Source organism: Marmota marmota, unplaced genomic scaffold (assembly GCF_001458135.2).
Source record: "Marmota marmota marmota unplaced genomic scaffold, marMar, whole genome shotgun sequence".
Taxonomy (NCBI): domain Eukaryota; kingdom Metazoa; phylum Chordata; class Mammalia; order Rodentia; family Sciuridae; genus Marmota; species Marmota marmota.
In genome coordinates, this window is record NW_025999949.1 from 23,419,090 (window position 1) to 23,430,089 (window position 11,000).

Sequence of the window (11,000 nt, forward strand, 5' to 3'; positions counted from 1 at the left end):
CTTAAGAGAACACAGAGATTGGAAGGAAGGTATTTAGAAGACATCAGCTGACATAGTGAGGGAATTTGATGATGCATATGAAGACCTCCAAAATAAAATACACACAGAAAAAACAAACTGAAAAAAGTTGCATAACTTGGAATGGATATGGGAAAGGGAGATAACTTTATTCTTTATGATCCCAAATGTCACTAATAATGTATTAGTTAAGCTCTGATGCAATAACAAAATGAACCACAAACATTTCAGTGGTTTCACACAATAACAGTTGATCTCTTACTCTGCCAAAATACAATGAATATTGTGTGTTCTCTTTAAATTTTAGTGACTCCATCTGGAACACAGCATCTGAGGTCACTAGAACCTCACATGGAGAGACAGAAGAGGCATATCAGTTTCAAGTTGCCTCAGCTTGGATGTGACTCATGTCACTTCCACTCATAATCCATCAGAACCAGTCAGATGTAAGATTGGGAAGTGTGAGTATCAGATGAATTCTTGACGAGTGTAGCTCATTCATGAACTGGGATCTTTTCCTTATTTAACATTACTTCTGTAGCACCATATGCCAAGCACTGTTCTACATTTTACAAATATGACGTCATCGAGACCTTGTAATGGCCCCACTGGGTGGTTATATTTATCCCTATTTTTCAAATCAGGAAATTGAGGTCCTGAGATGTTGAATGAGTTGTCCAAGGTTTCCTAGGGATGTGTGGAAGACTCACATTCATATCAAGGTATTGGGATCCAGAGTCTCTGCCTTAACCACAGTTCTATGCACACACACCCCAGCCTGCTCATGAGCACTGGGTTGGGGTGGTAAGAGGCTGGAATTGATACGATCATCAGCTCATAGGGAGGCAGATATGGAAAAAGGTCCAGAGATCACTGGAGCCAATACCCTCTTTACTCAGAGATGGCCAGACTTCTGGGGAAACTGAGGTCCATGAAGAAGAGTGAGGTGTTCCGACTCTCCCAGCAAGGACTGGGTGTTCTAAAAGGTAAAATGGGTCCGAAATCTTAACGCTGGCATCAACAAAGTTTTGTTTTTTCCTTTTGTGGTGCTAGGAATGGAACTCAGGGTCTCATGCCAGGCACATGGTCTACCGTTGAGCACACCCCCAATGACAAAGGGCTACCATTATAGAAATTTAAAAGCACAAAAGTAGAAAGAATGCTTGAATGAACCCCAAATGCCCAGCTTCAACAACTGTCAACATCTGGCCCTTTTAACTTCACCTGTCACCTCCCAAGAATTTTAGGGTGAGAATAGAGTTTTTAAAATGAATCCCAGACATCCTGATTCTCTCTCTCTCTTTCTCTCTCTCTCTCTCTCTCACACACACACACACACACACACCAAGGTCCAAGTCATTTTGAAGGAGGATTCAGGGAGAAAATGAGACTCAGCCCAGTCCTCTGGAGGAGAATGGCTGCTGTGCCTGGGGAGGGCGCCATGTTTTCTGGAGAAGGTGGACTTCCACAGCTTCAGTGGAAAAACACCTTGTGAAATGCTGTCTGCAACAGGATGGGAGAGAACAAAACAGAGCATCTCTGTGGATCCCTTATTCACAGCCAGTGCCTTCTCCAAGGACAGCCTCTTGCCTGCTGTGGGGCCTCCGAGCCCTGCCAGGGGTGCTGATGTCTGTGGAGTCACTTGTCTCTTTCTGCTCAACGTTTTCCAGAAGGGTGTCTCACCCCAGCTGGCCAGGAGGGAAACACTGGGTGAGAGGAGCCTTTCCAAGTGCCACAGTGTAGCCCTCAGAATGCTCCTCATCTGGGCACCCAAACAAGGGGCACCAAGGTGGAGGTGCCTTGGGTCTTTCAGAAGGGCTGGCTGGGAAGTGCCCAGCTCTGGCGCACCATAGAATTCAGGAAAATGTCTGTTGCTCCCCCCGGAGGGGCTAGGCCTTCTCCACTGGGCCCAATGGCCCCCAGCAGCCTGGGAGAGGAAGCTGTCTACCTAGGACCAACGCCTGCTTCCTCCTCTCGAGGCCACGGAGGCAGAGGCAGTGCCCACTCTCAGGCTTGGCAAGGCAACCCCCTCTCCTGTAAGTTGCTGGCCTTTGTGCCGAGTGCCAGGCCTGGATTCCCACCTGTGCCGCTGCTTGGAAGCAAGTCTAGGAGCCTCTTCTGTGGTCTGTGGGCCACGACAGGTATGGCGCCTCCCTGTGGCCCTCCCTGCCCTTCAGGGAGCAGCCAGAGGGTTCTTCTGTGCAGCATTCCCCCTGTTTAAAACTCTCCAGGCACTTTCTTGACACTCAAAATCCACATCATCGTCAGGCCCTGCAGTCTTGATGTTCCAAGTGTGGTCCACGGCCTGGGGGGGGCTGAGGGAGTGGGGGGTGGTGAGGAAGCAGGCTTAATGCATGATGGTGCACACCTGTAATCCCAACCATTTGGGAGGCTGAGGGAGGAGGATCTCACATTTGAGGCCAGCCTTGGCAACTTAATGAGATTCTGTCTCAAAATAAAAAATGAAAAAAGCACCATTGGAGCTGTAGCTTGGTGGTACGGTACAATCCTACCTTGGGTTCAATCACCTGTACCGCAAGGAACAAATAGGGAAAAAAAAAAAAAAAAAAGGAATGTAAGATCTCAGCCCTCACCCTCTGACTTGCTGCTCAGAAGCTGTGGTTTAACAGTTCCCAGTGTGAGAAGCCTGAAGACCTATCAGGGCTGTGTGTTAGTCAGATTTCTGTTGCTGTGACAAAGTACCTGAGGTAGTCAAGTTACAAGGAAGAATGATTTGTTTGGGCCCATGGTCTCAGAGGTGTCATTCGATGGTTAGTTAGCTCCTTTGCTTTTCTGCCTGCGATGAGGCAGAATGTGCTGGCAGGGAGTGTGATGCCAAAGCTGCTCCCACATGGTGACCAGGAAGCAAAGAGAAGAAAGGCCTGGAGCCCCCCTGTCCCCCCAAGGCCACACCTCCAGTAACAAGGAAGAGTGATTTGTTTTTTTCTTCCACTAGGCCCCGCCTCCTACAGGTGCCACCTCCTTCTAATTGTGCCATGGGCTGGGCACCCAGCCTTTAACATCGGGCCTGGGGACGTTTAAGATCCAAACAAAGGAGCAAACAAAAAGTACAAGATCTACACCACAGCAGGCCTCATAGTTAGACTATTTACTAGAATCACTTGGGGGGATTTTTCAACTCTGATGCCCAGTCCCTGGGCCCCGGGGATCCTGATCCAATCACTCCGTGCGGCCAGCCCAGAGGGTGGATGCTATTGGTTCTTGCTGTGGTTTGGATGTGGTTTGATTTTGAGTCTGTCTCCCCCGCCCCAGTAGGCTTGCTCCCCAGTTTGGTGACATGAGTGGTGGTGGGCCCCTTAAGAGGTGGGGCCTAAAGTAACGTAATTAGGGGCCTGGGGACACTGCCCTCCAGCAAGATTAATGCTGGTTTCTCAAAGTGAGTTGGCTGGTTCTTAGGAAAGTGGATCTTTGTAAAAAGAGCAGCCTGGCCCCTGAATCCCTCCAGCTTCCGGTCTCTCCGTATGATTTCTTGCTCTGGCATGCACCGGAGCAAGATGTCAGGATGTCATTCCCCATGTTTTGACACAGCCAAGGGGGCCCTCACCAAAGGCCAAATTGATGGTGCTCCTGATATTGGACCTTTAACTCCCCAAACCGTGAGCTAAGTAAAACTCTTCTCTTCGTAAAGTGCCCAGCCTTAGGTATTTTGTTATTGCAACAGAGCTCTGACTAATACAGTCCCACATTTGCTGTTGAGAAAGTCAAGATTTCAGAGAGGTTATGAATGTTCAAGAGTACCTGACTATGTGGAGCCTGGAATTGTTTGGATGCTTCAGTTCTGGCTGCAAGAGCAAGAGCAGTTGAGAATATGGGCTCTGTGTTCCAACTTGCTTGGATTTGAATTCCTGCTGGATTTGAATTGGAAAAATTATTTATCATTTGAGCTTCATTTTTCTTTATGGAAAATCAGGATAAAGAATGACCTACGTCATATCGGCGTTAAGAGGATTAAGATTAAATGAGATAACATGTTCGGCGTGGTTTTGCCAAGAGTTTAGTAAACATTATCCGCCACTATTGTTGCTATTATTTCTCACTTTTGGCTCCTGTATGCAATTCAAACTCTAAATGATCTGGCTCCTAGTGATTCCACAGCCAATGCACAACAGGAAAGGCATGAGTTCTCACGTCTGTTGTGTGATTCCATCGGACCATGGCCCCCTCTCCAATCCTCTGCTTTCTTTGTCTGTGAAGTGAGGACTTAACTCTCAGAGTTGGGGTGAACAGGGACATGCTATCAGATGCAAGGCTTGTTCATTTATGGCCTCACTAGGCCAAATTCAACTGCAACTGATCTGTTAGAATATGATCCATGTCCACATCATCAAAGCCTGTCCCTTGCAACTTCATTTGACTTTGAGCAATTAATTACCTTGAGTGACAGGTCTCTCAGAGGGCAGACAAGTGCCCCTCTTCTGAAGGGAATATGGCATTGGTATTCTAGGTAGAACTCACTCTTTTCTAGAGTTAAAGGAACTAGGAACCCAAAGCAGGTGTGATACCTCTGTCCCATCTGATGGCAGAGACCATGGGTTCCAGAGTCCCCCTGCCTGGATGCACATTGATTCCACCTCTTGCTAGCTGTGTGGCTATAGGGTAGTTACTGAATCTCTCTGTTCTTCATTTTCCTCGTTGGGGCTCTGTCTATCATCTACCTTTCAGAGTGGTCGTAAGGGTTGAAGGTGTTCATGAGAGGAAACACACGGGGCTGTGCTGAGCACACACTATGGCTCCCTAATTGTTCTAGACTCACCTTCCTGCCCCTGGTTGAGCTGTGCTGTCTCCTTTGTGCTCCCACCTAACGAGATTCATGATGTTCTATGTGTTCATCTCCCTTCCCCGTGAGCTCATCTCGGTGTTCCTGGTGCCTAGCAGCAGAGAGCCTGACACACGCTTACTGCTCATTATTATTATCACTATTTTTTTGTCAGGAGGAATGAAAGAACTCGGAGATGAGCTGATGTAAGCTAGAGACCTGCAGATTAGTGTTACAGGAATTAGACATGAGTCAGCCAGGCACATGGCCATCGCCTGGGGATGGCTGGTCCCAGGCCTGGAATAATCCTTATCCTTTCAGAGGGAGGCACCGGAAACAGGAAGGGGTTGCTCAATACCTGTCCTGTGCCAGGGGCTTGACGTGTTTGCACGCCCCTCGCTCAGGCCCATGATGTCAGGGCAATTCTTCACCAGAAAGAAAACACTGTTGGCCAATCAGGGAAGCCCTTGGGGTCTCACTTTCCTCATCGAACTTTCTGGCCACACAGCTTCGGGCAGGGGAGGAGAGGTTCAGTCTTTCAGAATCCCCAGAATGGAGCACTGCTCAGGAAAACAAAGCTTTTCTTGTTGAAACTGACTTCGGTGCATTATGATGCAATCACCTTCTTTTTTTTTTTTTTTTAAAGCTAAATTCTATGCAAGTCCTTTCCTGTGAGGAGGCTAGAGAAATCCTCCTCTTCTGCAGGTATGTTTTCCAATGCCCATATTGCACTTTTCTGCCAGCCTCTGTTCTAGCAGGAGAGCGTTGCTGTTGTGTCTTCAGAACACCAAGGCTCCCAGAAGGTAGGCTTCCTCCAGGTCACACAGATGGAAGTGACAGGACCACAGCTGGAATTTGCTTCTGTCTGACTCCAAAGCAACACTAGGCTGAGCCACCGGCCTGGTCCACAGAGCAAGAAGTTCTACCTCTGCAGGTGCAGGAGCTGGGAGTGCTCTCCCAAAGCCTCCTCTGAATCCCCGAATCCACCCCACCCAACACACTTGAATTCTCCTTCCATTTTCTTTTTCCACTTCCTTCCCTGGTCTTAGCTTACCCCCGTGCTGGGCCTGGTAGAGTGTCGGGTGGTGCTGGTCACAAGGGCCTCTTTGTCTTGTCTTTGACTACAATGGGAATGTGGCTGGGCCTTTCCTCTCCTTTACTAGGACAGTTACTTACTGGAGGCTGCTTGGTGTCTAGTGAACCCCGAACCAGCAGTAGGAAGATGGGGTGCAGATTGGGGCGCTGCTTCTTGCCCACTGGAGAACTCAGGCAAGCTGTGCAACTGCTCTGATATTCAGGGTTTGCCTTTAGAATTGGCTGTGATTTAGGATTAATTCTTTAATTTAGTTCTTTAAACTGCAAAATAATTTCAAGAAATCTTAGAAGTAGCTACCATACCTGTTACTATATCATGGGGAACATGTGACTCTGTAGAGTTTAAATAGGGAAATCATGAATCAGGTAATACTGGACTTTGTATGATCATGTGTAGCCAACAGGATCAGTGTACTAGTTTCCTATGGCTGCTGTAACAAATTGCCACAAATTTGGGGCTTAAAATATCAGAGATTTATTCTCTCATAGTTCTGGAGAGCAGAAGTTCAATCAAAAACTCAGCAGGGCCATGATCTTTCCAGATATCTCAGGGGAAATTCTTTCCCTGCTTCTTCTCAGGAGTCTCTCGGCTCCAGCAATCCTTGACCCAACCTCGCTTGACTGAGAGAGAACTCCAGTTCCCCTGGTTGTTCACATGACCATGCCCCGGTGTCTCCATGTCTTCTCCTCTGTCTCTTACAAGGACACTTGTCATTGGATGAAGGTCTACCTGGATAATCCAAGATTCTTAACTACATCTGCAAAGACCCTTTTCCCATATTAGTCATATTCAATTCACAGATTCCGAGGATTTGGATGGGGGGGCATATCTTTTAGGGGGTGTTATTCAATCCACTTATAACCAGTCATAACTCCTGAACATCTAGTATGGGCCCGGCACTGGGTTAAGCATGGCAGGGGTGCAGAGATGGTTCATACAGAGATGCTACCTGGGAGACTCCAGGCTCATTTGGAAATCTCCACTTAGTTTCAGCCTTGGCATTGAAGTTTCCTCCTTCCCTCCATTACTCCCTGCCTTCCTGAGGCTGGTTTATTGAGCGATAATTGTGATCTAGTACCATTTAACCCATATAGGTGTATCCATGGAGATAGGCTGAGAGAGGTACAATGACCTGCTTGAGTGCACACAGGGGGGAAGTGGCAAGGCCTAGATCTGAACCTGCATTGTCCATGGCTAGAGCTTGCATGCTAAGCCACCAGCCCACAAGGCCTCTACCCTTTCTCTGAGGGCTTCTGATTCCTCATCTATCAAACAAGGAGCTGAGAGGATGCTTTCTGGAAACTCTTGAGCGCAGACATTCGAGACTCCTTTGGTAAGGACAGGGGGACACTGGAGTCACAGGAACCCTTGGGTGGAGGAGAATATTCTGAAATGGAAATTGGTATGTCTCCTATACCCATGTGGCCTATATGTGATACACTGCACATCCATTTGTGAGATGCTGCATGTCTCTTTGTGATACATTGCCTGTCTATATTCCTGGATAAGTGGATTTACAGTTCATAGCATCACATTGTGATTTAACCAATCCTCAAACAATGGATGATCAATTTGAGTGATTCCTCTAAGAGGCTGCTAGCTGAAGATCCTCTTTAATGATGCAAGCTCAAGGAAAGCAGAGAATGCTGATTGACACTTCTGCAACTCCTGGGGCTACAGCTTTCCAGCTGGTTGCAGGGGGAATTGAATGGCAATCTAATTACATCAGTCATAAAATTGATCAAAAGACCCAGAAAATTATTATGGTGTTTTATTCATGGTCACAGTGAGACTTCTTGAGTGAATATTATTTCTTAAAACAGCTGATGGGACTGTAAAGCCCTTGTAGTTGGCAAGACATTAAAAAAAAAAAAACTAAGATTTTGTGATTGTGTCAAGTACTAAGGTATTTATCCAGCCCCTTAGAAAATCTGATTAAATTTGAGAATTTGGTATTTATTATTTTATAGCAAAAATACAAGGCTACAATTGATTGGTCAAACACTTGCTCCTTGCTATGGTGAAAGTGGCTAAAGAAATATCTGGAAATGGCAGGGCAACACATTAAAATAGATGCCTTTAACTACTATTGGAGAATGCATAGAACTTATTGCCAAAGAGTTGAAGGAACAATTATTAAAACAAACAACCTAGTAGGAGAGCTTTAAAATAACGCATTTCAGCTAATTCTATTGCCAGTTATTTTTTTTTTCACTTCAATAATGATGAATGTTTGAAGGCCCTTTCTTGTGACCCTAAGAGGAAAAATGTAGCAGAAGCAATATATTCTCAATAGTCAATGAACTCCTCAATAAAAAGCAGTGCTTTTGGTATTTATGTTCCCTAGAATGGAAAAATAGATAAATTTCTTGAGCTAGCACTTCATGTGGAATTGATCTGCTGCACTGTCTGTGGCCAGCTATTGAAGCAAAGAAAATTAAAGTCACAAGAACACAGAGCACAATGGGATGTCATTGAGGCAAATCATTGCACAGAGGCAAAGTCTTTAAAATATAGCAGGACTTTATAATCCTCGTGGTTAGGCAGACAGCGAATCCGAAAATCTTTTGTGCAATCATAGATTTCCTCTTTGTATTTTGGAAAAGCATTTGAAACAGCAAGGGACCATAAAATTAAGGGTTCCAAATAATCCAATCTTTTTAAGGATGACAAGTGACTATTGAGAGTAAGCCTTAGAAGATACATTTGAACATTCATAAACACAGCCTTAACTTGTCCCTTAGGGCAGTAGTCTCTCAATGTCATGATTTAATAATGAGTAAGAGAGTAACTGATTCACTGAATTTGTAAAGGAACTTGTAGGACTGACCTTCAACAGATAAATGGTTTAAGAAATGATGAAATTATGGCATTTGCAGGTAAATGGATGGAACTAGAGACTATCATGCTAAGCGAAATAAGCCAATCCCCCAAAGTCAATTCTCTCTGATATGCAGACACTAACACACAAAGTAGGGGTGGGGAATAGAAGTCTTTGGATTAGACAAAAGGGGAATGAGGGGAAGGGAGGGGAGATGGGAATTCGAAAGACAGTGGAATGAATCAGATATAACCTTCCTGTGTTCATATTTGAATACACGACCAGTGAAACTTCACATCATGTACAACCACAAGTACAACCACTATGTCAAAATATACTCTAGTGTCATCATATCTAAAAAGAACAAATAAAAAATTTTAAAAAAGAGCATGAAGGTTTAAAAAAAAAAGGAAACTCTGGCACCAAAAACAAAACAAAACAAAACAAAACAACAACAACAAAACCAAACAAACAACAAACAAAAACAAAGAAAATTTTAAAAAGTTAAAAAGAAAACTCTGATGAAATTATGATAGTGGCTACCCTTGAAGTTTGGGGCAGTAATTGGCAAGGGCACAACGACTCCTATGGATGAAGGCTGAGAATGTGGCTTAGTGGTAGAGAGCTTGCCTAATATGCACAAGGGCCTAGGTTCAAGCCCCAGCAGTGCAAAGAAAAAAAAAAAGAAAGAAAAAAGGGAAATTGTAAACCATAATGAGATACCATTCTGTTGCACCCAAATGGCTAACATGAAAAATGCAGACAATGTAATTGTTGGAGAGAATCCAGAGTAATCATAAATCACACAGCTTGGAAGCTTCCAGGAAAGTTTACATCAGTAAATCTAATGACCCAGCAATTTCCACTCTAGACATAGACCCAATAGAAATGCATACAATGTGTTCACCAGAAGACAGACACCGAAATGTTCACAGCAGTGCTTTTTCTAATACTTTGATACTGGAAATTAGTCAAATGCTCACCAAAATGTATTATTGTGCATTCACACAAGAGAATACTGGGCAAATGATCTATGACCACACTCAATGATCTGGGAAAATTTTACAAATGAAATTTTGAGCCAAAGAAGTTACACACACACAAAACAGTGCTTCTTATGTGATTCTACCTTTAAAAAGTTAAAGCCAGGCATGGTGGTGCATACCTGTAATCCCAGTGGTTCTGGAGGCTGAGGAAGGAGGATCATAAGTTCAAAGCCAGCATTGAAATTTAGCGAAGCCTTAAGCAATTTAGGAAGATGCTGTCTCAAAATTAAAAATAAAAAGTTTTGGGGATGCAGCTCAGTGGGTAAGCACCTCTTAGTTCAATCTGTGGCACCAAAAAACAAAAACAAAAACAAAACAAAATCCAAACAGACAAAAAAAAAAAAAAGAAAAAAAGTTAAAAAGAAAACTCTGATGAAATTATGATAGTGGCTACCCTTGAAGTTTGGGGCAATAATTGGCAAAGGCACAACGACTCCTATGGATGAAGGTCATGTTCTGCTTCTTGAACAGTGTGTGTTTATATCATGAAATTACATTGATCTGTTCTCTTGTAATATGTGTGTTTTTCTGTGTGCATATTATTCTTGAGTAAAAAGTCACTTGTTCTATGAACACTGTTTGAGCACTAAAGATTTAAAACATTTTCTGTGTTAACATTGTTGAAAGTAATGAGTGCAACCTATATCTCTTTTTCTGAAAATATTGAAATAGAATATTCTAGCCTGTTTGAACCAAATGAAATGTCTCAGTGCATATGTATATGGAATATATTTGTTCAAGAAAAAATGACTTTTAATAAGTCGTGGGAAAAACAGAATGTTGTCAGGGAAGTTAGAAATTCACTAGCCAAATTTTACCAAAGCCTTTGCATAATTGGAACTAAAAAATGAGTATTTTGAATGAATAAGCAACAGTGCTACATTTCTTTCATTTAGATCTGCATTTGTTTGAGGCATCTCTTGCAGAAAAAATTTCAGAAAAAAACAAACCAACCACTGAATTTGGAATCAAACCATCAATTATTAAGTGAGAAAGATTAAACCACATGGAAAAAAATTAGGAAACCATGTTCAAAATCATATTGCTGTAACTATAGTAATTTTTATTATTATCATTTTTTAGGAAAGCAATATGTAGTAAGATGTAACCCAATATAATAAAACTTAATTCATCTTGATTTTAACTTATAAAAATAGTTATTTTAATTTATCTAATATCTATGTTGGAATAATGGTGTATATCTATAAATTAACAGCACATAGGCCGATATAGGTGGTGCAC